General features: G+C 36.9%; 1 pseudogene; it reads left to right on the forward strand.

Annotated features, from left to right (window-relative positions):
- Window positions 1-2,879: 2,879 nt before the first annotated feature.
- Window positions 2,880-8,432, forward strand: LOC134299318 (ligand-dependent nuclear receptor corepressor-like protein; annotated as a pseudogene).
- The last annotated feature ends 1,598 nt before the right edge of the window (window positions 8,433-10,030 follow it).

Raw genomic sequence — 10,030 nt, forward strand, 5'->3', positions numbered from 1 at the left:
AAAGGCCCTTGACCATAGCCTTTAAAGGACAGGAAATTCTGGTTAATGAGATAATGGTTTCTAAGCAGGCATCTCTCCCCCCCCCCCCCCCCCCAAATCTGTTGCAAAAAGGCTGTAATCTACAACATCTCTAACAGACATTAGAATAAAAACCAGAACATCTGAACTATATCTTTACACACACGCACACACACAATTATTATTACTATATTAAGCAATATTAATTTAAACAAAAACAGCTAGGTATAAAAATAATCGGCCAAATGGGAACCAAAATCCTTTATTTAGGACTTATTACATCTATCAAACCATAGATGGGGGGAAAGTATCTGGTAAGGCCTGAGAGACTGATAAACAACTCTCACACCTTTGTGAGGAGCTGAATTTGTCTAACTGAATTTAACTAAACTAAAATAAAAAAGCAGTTCTAATACTAATTCTGATAATTTAAAACACACAATAATACTGACCAATGTAAATTTGCTGTAGACAGCTGTCATGCAGAGCACTCAAAAGGACCTTCTCCAACTCCACCTCCTCCTTCTATGCCTTGACAGGTTTTCTCTCTGATGGGCTGATGAAAAGCCACCCCTTTTCCCTTCCAAGAGTCAATTTTTTGCACCATATGAGCGAAAAATTCCATTTTCTTTTAAAACTAAGAAGCCCAGTTTGATTGACATATGACCTGTAGACCGCATGTAGCCATATGGTTGGTTATTGAGCTAAAAGGTCAGCCTATGGAGGTGTGGTCATATTTTTCAGAGAAGCGCACATGTGCCAAAAGACTTTCTTTTCCAGAAGCAAGAGGAACAAGGAGTAGGATTAAGTACATCTATTGGCACCTTCACCTAACTGCTGGCATCCACCCGGTTAAATTGCTGTTTTCCATCTCTCTCCCCAACATTTTAGCTTAATTTTAGTGATTTTAAAGTATATTTGAAATGATATTTTAAGGATTTCATATGTTAGCAATGATGAGGATTATTTTATGTCTTATTTACTTATGTCTGTTTGTAATTTACTGAGTTGTTCTTGATTTGTTTATTGATTTGTTTACATATTACTGTTGGCATTGAATGTTTGCCACTGTGTATTTTGTTGTGTTCTGCCTTGAGTCAGCTTTGGGGAGATAGGGTGGGCTATAAAAAAGGTTCATTTCCTTTATTTCATTTTATGGCTTGTATCTACAATTGTAAGGACCACATTTTAATTTGAGGAGGAAGCTCCACTGCTACTTTTTGGGGTGGTGGGTGGGTGGGTGAGGGAGGTGCCACCATTTACTACTTACATCTCCTTTAGGGGTCCCTTCCTATATTATTGTTGTTGTTGTTGTTGTTGTTCTTGAGGCTGGATGGCCATGTGTTAGGAGGGCTTGGATGATGTCTTCCTGCCTGACTGAAGGGGTTGGACTGAATGCCTATGGCTTGTTTGTTTGTACTAGATCACCAGGAGGGGAAGTCAGGGATGCTGCTCTTCCCCCCTTTTCAAAGTGATATTGGGTGGGAGGAACGGCCCAGATTTGGGGACGGGAAGAGCAGTGGCCCTAAAACAGCCCCTCTCTCAAGACAACTCCTTTCTCCCTCTGACTTTGTTCTCCTTTCTTCTTTGCAGAACCTCAGGAAGACCTGCAGGAGCTTTTTTCCTTGTTGTAGAAGTATTAAAGTCTATCCATTAAAGTAAGCCCTTCCTCCTTCTCTTTGGGTTGTTTTTTTCCTTCACTGGTGCTTTCCTGTTGTAACCCTTGATCCCCTTCAAAATAGCTACACAGGGTTCTGTTGCTAACGTTTTGCTTTTTTCTCTTCTTCTCTAGTGTTCCAGTTGAGACACAGCAATCCTCCTCCTCCTTGATCACAACATGGGACAGCTGGGTAAGGAGGGAAAGGCAGGAGAATTGTACTTCTGCGAAGATGGGATCAGAATTTCAACAAAGTCTCATCTCTTTCTTTCACAGCGCTCATGGACAGCATCCTCCTCGGAGCGGAGCCGGGATGGAAGGAGGCAGGGCCCCATTCAAGTCGAGAAGTATGACACCTGGGTAAGAAATGAAAGGCAGGTGTACTGTCTTTCTGCAAAGGGGAAGGGGAGCTCAGGTTTTCAGAGGAGGTTTATCAGTAATCACTCTGCTCTTCTCTTTCTTTGACAGTGCACTCTGATCAGGGGAGGAGACGACGCACTTTGGAGACAGCCGTCTCAGGAATTGAGGTAACTTCTCACTTTTTGGGTGTGGGTTGGGCCTTTTTTTGGGCTGGGGGAGTCTTTGAGTGTTAAGTTCTAATATATTATTTTTTTTGTTTCCCTTAGTGAACCACCTCTGGAGATCGAGGACCTTGAAAACATCTAACGTGAGTTGGGATTGGGAAATAGGGGGAGGGATGCGCCCAGTGGCGCAGCGGGTGAAATCACTGAGCTGCTGAACTGACTGACCGAAAGGTTGGTGGTTCGAATCCAGGGAACGGGGTTAGCCCCAGCTTCTGCCAACCTAGCAGTTCAAAAACATGCAAATGTGAGTAGATCCAATATGTACCCCTCTGGCAAGAAGGTAACAGCGCTCCATGCCGTCATGCCGGCCACTTGACTTAGCAGGTATCTACGGCCAACACCGGATCTTCGGCAGTGTATACATAATAATAATATTAATAATAATAATAATAATAATAATTTCTCTCTCTCTTCAGATCTCTCTCCATGTCCTCTTCCTGAGACGGCTGTCTCCATTGTGCGTCCATCCTGGTAGATCTTCCTCCTCCTCCTCCCCTGGTCAGAGTGCCCATGAATGAAGAAATCTCCTTGAATGAGGCCCTCCCTCCTTCCATCCCGGCTGATACTATCCAGAAAAAAGGTAAGGGTCCTACCAGAACTGTACCTTTTGCTATGGTAATCAATAGCTACAGCAACTCAAAGACTTAAAACTATCAGAAGCAGTGATGTTACCTAAGCAAGGAGTATAATAAAGGAGTGAAGTCTGAGAGTCTCTCATGCATCAGTTCACCATCATTTTGTTCTATCCATTCAGGAGACACCACAGACACAGAGAGGACTATGTGGAAAGAAGTGCTGAGTTTGCCGATGGTTTGCTCTCAAAAGCCTTGAAAGACATTCAGTTCGGCGCACTGGACATTAATAAAGCAGGCATACTTTATGGCATACCTCAAAAAACTTTACTTCTCCACTTAGAAGCCTTACCAGCAGGAAAGCCTGCATCCTTTAAAAACAATATTTGGGAATTCAAAGACAGTTCTTCTTACAAAGACAGTAAAGAAACATGTGCAGTGCTGCAAATAGTAGCCTTGTGTGCAAAAGCTCAAGTAGAGCGCACAGAAAAAAGGAAACTCACTCTAACTTGAAACCTGAGAATTAAGATTCCCAACAGCTTCCAGTTACCTTCACCAGTTAACTCTACAGAGAATGGTCACTCAATTTAAAGAAAAATGAAATTGTACAATATGGAACATCAGGTCCAACTGTACAGCTAAAAATTCCTCAGCTGAGAATGAGGGCTGTTCCCAAACAACAGCCTGATAGTGCTGGACTTCTGGATGTTATGTACCATGTTTCTAAAACCTCAACAGTCTTAGAAGGATCAGCTCTTCAAAAACTGAAAAGTATACTCCCGAAACAGAACAAAACTGAATGTTGTGCATCTGTAACTCAGTCAAGGGTCGACTCCTACTTTCTGCATGGGGACCTCTCTCCTTTGTGTCTTAATACTAAGAATGGGATTCTAGATGGCACCTCTGAATCCACGGAGGACGGTTTGGATCGCAAGGATAATAAACAGCCAAGAAAAAAACGTGGCAGCTTAACATCTGATACAGAGAAAACATTTACATTTTCAACGCGTGTGTTAGATATCCAACTGAGGTCTTATCATTTTATTGTTGGTTTAGCAAGAAATTTGGTGTTTACAACATATATACTTGTGAAAAATGACAAATTTAGTGTAGCTATAGTATGATTATTAAATAAGATGGAATACCAAGGCATAAAAATGTAACTGATTTCCTTTAGTGGGGAAAATAAGCTAACTTGTAAGGGTTTGAGAGGAAAGTTGGAATGTAGATTAGAGCATGTTCATAATGTGCACAGAATGAGCTTGAGGATGGTCATTTTGGTTTAAGTGTACTGATTAGTTGGTGTTATGACTACTTATATTTATTTAAGGATTTTGTAATACTCCTGTTGAAAAACCTCAGTATAACAGTAATGTATTTGCTGCTGTGACATTTCAAAACTTTCAGGTTTTCATTTTGGTGGGCTGACACATCATCACTTTGCTAATAACCAAATTTTACAGTTCAGGGTTTTGATAGATTTACATATACAAACAGGGAAACTGTATTGAACTTTCAGTACTAGAATTGTTTTGTATATTTGGAAATTGTACAGTTCGTTCTAGAGATATAACTTTTGAAAAAATCTCAGAGGATCAGCTACCTTTAGACGACAGTTTTTAAATAACTTTAGAAGTATTCATGTTCACGTGATCTTATCTTCTAGAGATATTCAAAGGGTTATGTTGCTTTCTCCCTTTTTATTATCAGTATGCAGACAATGCACCAGGGCAGTCTTGCACCGTAGGAAGTCTGTAAGCAATCCAAATCCCATCCTCTGTTTAGTCAGGTTGTGCACACTCCATTTTTCTTGTGCCTCTGGAAGGGAAGCAGTCCTAGATACTAAAAATTACTTATTCGATAAGTTCTTTTGCATGCTTTTGAGCCATGGGGTGAAGGAATGCAAGAGAGTTTTCAACCCCTGTGAGGATACATTTGGATGTGGACACTAAAGAAAAGATCATACCCGTTACATTTTGAACTTGGGAATACAATCATATTACATATACACAGTGGAATTGAGACATCAATGGCCTTTTTACTGAAAACTATTTTTTCTTTTTTTTAAAAAATTAGAAAGTTACAATATTAAAATATTTATCTGTTTTACCCTATATTGTTGTTACCAACCCATTTAGCATGCATTTCCTAAAAGATTGCAGAACTTTGTATCTGTGACATATAATTTGCATATAGTATTTTTAAAGTACACCGTTTACCTTATTTTGTAGTATTTCATAATGAACTCGATAAATGCCCAATCCTTACTAATTTTACAAATTGAAGGCACTTACAAAATAAAGAGTAACACAACTGCAGTCAACATATCTACTGTTTCCCTTGTTAGATATGCATTGAATTTTTTGGTCATTTGCATATTGGGAAGCAAATAATTATAAACCAAGATTTTCATTAGATAATTGAGACTGTCAAATATTAGATGTCAAGGTCATGTTTAATTTTTTTTAAAAAAAACAAAATTCAAAAGATTACTTTGTTGCATCTTTCCCCAGTAGCCAACAAGATTACAAAGCTCAAGACTTTTTCAATAACACTTTACTCCTCTTTTTGATTTATGGCTTAAATGCATGGGCTGGGATCCAAAGGGACATTTATGATGTTGTACAAACTTGCCATCTTTTGCGTTCCTCTTCTCACCTTGTGTCTTCCGTTATGTTGAGCAAGGGATGGAAGTGTGTGGCTTTGCCTCTCACGCTGGTGGGAGGCCGGAATCCCAGCTTTCTAAAATTTTGTCAGACAACATTGCATTTTAGCCAGAAATGTATATCAAAAACAAGATACATAACACACTTAATATCACTTAAAAGATGGCCTGACCAAAAAATAACAGATTCATAAAATTAGGGATCATTTTGCTATTGACTTTAGCAGTGGTAGTTTTGTATGTAATATTATAATTAATTTTCAGCATTTTAGTACTCGTATTTATTTTTTGCCAGAAATAGTATATTAAACTATTTTTGATAGTTTGTAGATAATGCTCAACCTCTAAGTTTTAAAAAGAAATGTTATTATTTCTAACCAATAGGTGGAACCTTTGATTAAACAACTGAGGAAAGGCAGGGAAACACATAGACTCCCCTTATTCAACCCTAATTTATTTGTTTGAAAAGTTATTTAAATTATAATTTTGAAGTACTTTTAAAATTCAGTTACTGGTCGCTACTTAGAAATTGACAAGTTTCTGAAAATTCATATTTCAGCAACTTTTAAATGTAGGTGAAAACAAGCCCTACGTGCTTTCTCAAGTATTTTATATTTAAAAACTGCTTGTTTTTAGAACTACTGTTCAGTAAAGTTGTTTAAACCATTTCTGGTGGCTAATGACTATTTTATATTAAATTAAATTCTATATTAACTTTAGGGAGACAGATTTTTTAGCTGTTTACAGTACAAATAACTATTTGTGGGGTTGGGGTTTTTTGGGGGAGGGGGGTTTGCAGTATTTCCATTGTTGCAGTAATTTGGTAAAATTGACTGCTTTGATTTTTGACAAATTTTTGTTAATAGATTGCTAGATAATTAGTTCTATTTATGCATAAATCAATTGCCATGGGATGAAGGAATGCAAGAGAGTTTTCAACCCCTGTGAGGATACATTTCTATGTGGACACTAAGGGAAAGATCATACCCATTACATTTTAAACTGGGGAATACAATCATATTACATACACAGTGGAATTGAGACATCAATGGCCTTTTTATTGAAAACTAGTTTCTTTTTTTTTAAATGGAAAGTTACAATATTAAAATCTTTATCTGTTTTACCCTATATTGTTGTTACCCAACCCATTTAGCATACATTTCCTAAAAGACTGCATAATTTAGTATCTGTGACATATAATTTGCATAAAGTATTTTTTAACGTACACCGTTTAACTTATTGATAGTATTTCATAATGAACTTGATAAACACCCAGTCCTTACTGATTTTTACAAATTGAAGACACTTACAAAATAAAGATTAACACAACTGCAGTCAACACATCTACTGTTTCCCTTGTTATTTATGCATTGAATTTTTTGGTCATTTGCATATTGGAAAGCAAATCATTATAAACCAAGATTTTCATTAGATAGTTGAGACTGTCAAATACTAAATGTCAAGGTCATCTTTAATTTTAAAAAAAAACAAAGCCATCTTTTTGTCAGAAGTCAAAAGATTACTTTGTTGCATTTTTCCCCAATAGCCAACAAGATTACAAATCTCAAGAGTTTTTCAATAACACTTTACTCCTCTTTTTAATTTATGGCTTAAAAGCATGGGCTGGGATCCAAAGGGACATTCATGATGTTGTACAAACATGCCATCTTTTGCGTTCCTCTTCTCACCTTGTGTCCTCCGTTATGTTGAGCAAGGGATGGAAGTGTGTGGCTTTGCCTCTCACGCTGTTTGGAGGCTGGAACCCCAGCTTTTAAAAATTTTGTCAGACAACATTGCATTTTAGCCAGAAATATATATCAAAGACAAGATACAGAACACATTTAATATCATTTAAAAGATGACCTGACCAAAAAATAACAGATTCATAAAATCAGGGATCATTTTGCTATTGACTATAGCAGTGGTAGTTTTGGATGTAATATAATTAATTTTCAGCATTTTACTACTTGGGTTTTTTTTGCCAGAAATAGTCTATTAAACTATTTTTGATAGTTTGTAGATAATGTTCAACCGGTACGTTTTAAAAAGAAATGTAATTATTTCTAACCAATAGGTGGAACCTTTGATTATACAACTGAGGAAAGGCAGGGAAACAAATAGATTCCCCTTATTCAACCCTAATTTATTTGTTTGAAAAGTTGTTTAAATTATAATTTTGAAGTACTTTTAAAATTGAGTTGCTACTGAGAAATTGACACGTTTCTGAAAATTCATATTTCAGCAGACTTTTAAATGAAAGTGAAAGCAAGTCCTACATGCTTTCTACTTATTTGAGTGTTTCTCAAATATTTTATATTAAAAAACGGTGCCTCTGTTTTTAGAACTACTGCTCTGTAAAGCTGTTTAAACCATTTCTGGTGGCTAATGACTATTTTATATTAAATTAAATTGTATATTAACTTTAGCGAGATGGATTTTTTTAGCTGTTTACAGTACAAATAACTATTTTTGTGGTGTTTTTGCACTATTTCCATTGTTGCCGTAATTTGGTAAGACTGTGGCTGCCTTGATTTTTGACAATTTTTGTTAATAACAGATTTCTAGATAATTAGTTCTATTTATGCATAAATCAATTGCACTATAATTAATGATTTATTACAATATTTTCTATTTAATTCCATGTATTTTGTCTTGTGTTGTAAATCTACTGTAATTCTGTTTCCTCTGTGTTGTTACATTTCTAAATCTGATTGTATGAATTTGTTAATGTGTTTCTATGTTGTAATTTTTAGTAAAGCACTTCCAATGCTTTTGCACAGAAATTTACAATACTGATGTGTGATTGATTTGCTCATTCAATAAAAAGAAAAAATACTTTATGTTGGCTGATTTGATTTACTCTATGAACATAACCACATTGGCTTAACAAGCCTATTGAAAACGTGACAGCATTTTCACGTACAGAACAAAAAAGAAGGGGAAATTTTTCAAGTGGATTGTGTCCATGATTGTGTCCATGTCCATAAAACACAATGCAATTGAAATACATATCTTTAAAAATACAGAACAAGATTAAAACACCAATACTAATAGGAGTAATAATACAATAGCAGTTAACATGGAATCATAGCACTATCATTGCAAGCAATTATTAAAGGGTGCCTCATCTCTATGCTATAATCTGTTTATAAAAACAAGCATTTTCAATAAACAGTTACAACATTTAAATTTTGGTGGAAAGCTTAACAGAAATTGAGCTTCTGTAATGGTGAATCTTAACCAGAAATTATGTTATTTAATTTGAAGGATACATAATTAGTCAATAAAGGTTGTATTAAAGGAAATAGGCTGAGAGGGCAATACCAAGCTGTTTCTCCTCCCCTTTGTATTCATTTTCTTTCTGTGCCTTTTTGCTTTGAGTATTTACTAGTTCAAGTGTGTTAAGGGAGTTTGCAGTTAATGTTTTATTCCATTAATGTGTTTTAGATAGTATAGCATTGTTATTTTGAGGATGTGTTTAACAAAAATATTTTTTAAAATAAATCATTGTAGGTATAAGTTGCAACAAGCTTTCAGTCTTGCAGTCTTTTCTTCCTGCCCAGCCATGAAGGATTAAAACTTTTAAAAGATTGCTTGTTTGGTTTCAATCTAAGGAGGGAAAGAACACCAACCATTATCCCCAATGTAGCCACACACCTAACATTATCCAGCCTACACCCTCAGCATTTCAACAACCAATTGACTCTCTATCATATATAACTCAGCCAGATCAGAATAGACAAAAAATGTGGACAACGTTTCATTGACGACAGTGTATCAGTTTATATGGACTCCAATTGTTAACCTAAACTCTATTTTTTTTAAAAAAAATTCAGCTTTCTAAACTATGCTTCATACCCACTATGACTGCCAGGAAGGATAGACCTGGCCCAAACTTGGCACGCATAACCACCATGATGCACTTTGTGACTTGGTGCCATTTGGGGGAGGATGGACCACAGATGATGGGATTTGCAGTACTTTCAATCACTTCCGTCTTCCACAGACCACTGCGACACCCACCAGTGAGGGAACTGGACCAAACTTGGCACACAATGACCCCCTTTACATCCTGGGGCAGATTGGGGGAGGATGGACCAAGGATGATGGGACTTCCAGTACCTTCAGTCACTTCTTGAGACCACAACAACGGCTACAAATGACAAAACTGAATGAAACTTGGCACACATATCCCAAATGACACACTTTACATGCTGCAGCAGTTTGGGGGAGGATGGACCAAGGGTGATGGGATTTGCAGTACCTTCATCCAATTCACCTTCCACAGACCTCTGTGATGCCCATGAATGATGAAAATATACCAAACTTGACACACATGTGCATTGTCACCCACATTAAGTCCTGGTACAGTTTGGGGGAAGAGGGACCATGGATGATTGGATTTGCAGTATCCTCACCCAATTCACCTCCCACAGACCTCTGTGATACCCATGAATGACGAAACTGTACCAAACTTGACACAAAGGTGCAACGTAGTCCACTTTACATCCTCCTGCAGTTTGAGGAAACAACG

The sequence above is a fragment of the Anolis carolinensis genome, chromosome 5, assembly GCF_035594765.1.
Source record: "Anolis carolinensis isolate JA03-04 chromosome 5, rAnoCar3.1.pri, whole genome shotgun sequence".
Classification (NCBI taxonomy): domain Eukaryota; kingdom Metazoa; phylum Chordata; class Lepidosauria; order Squamata; family Dactyloidae; genus Anolis; species Anolis carolinensis.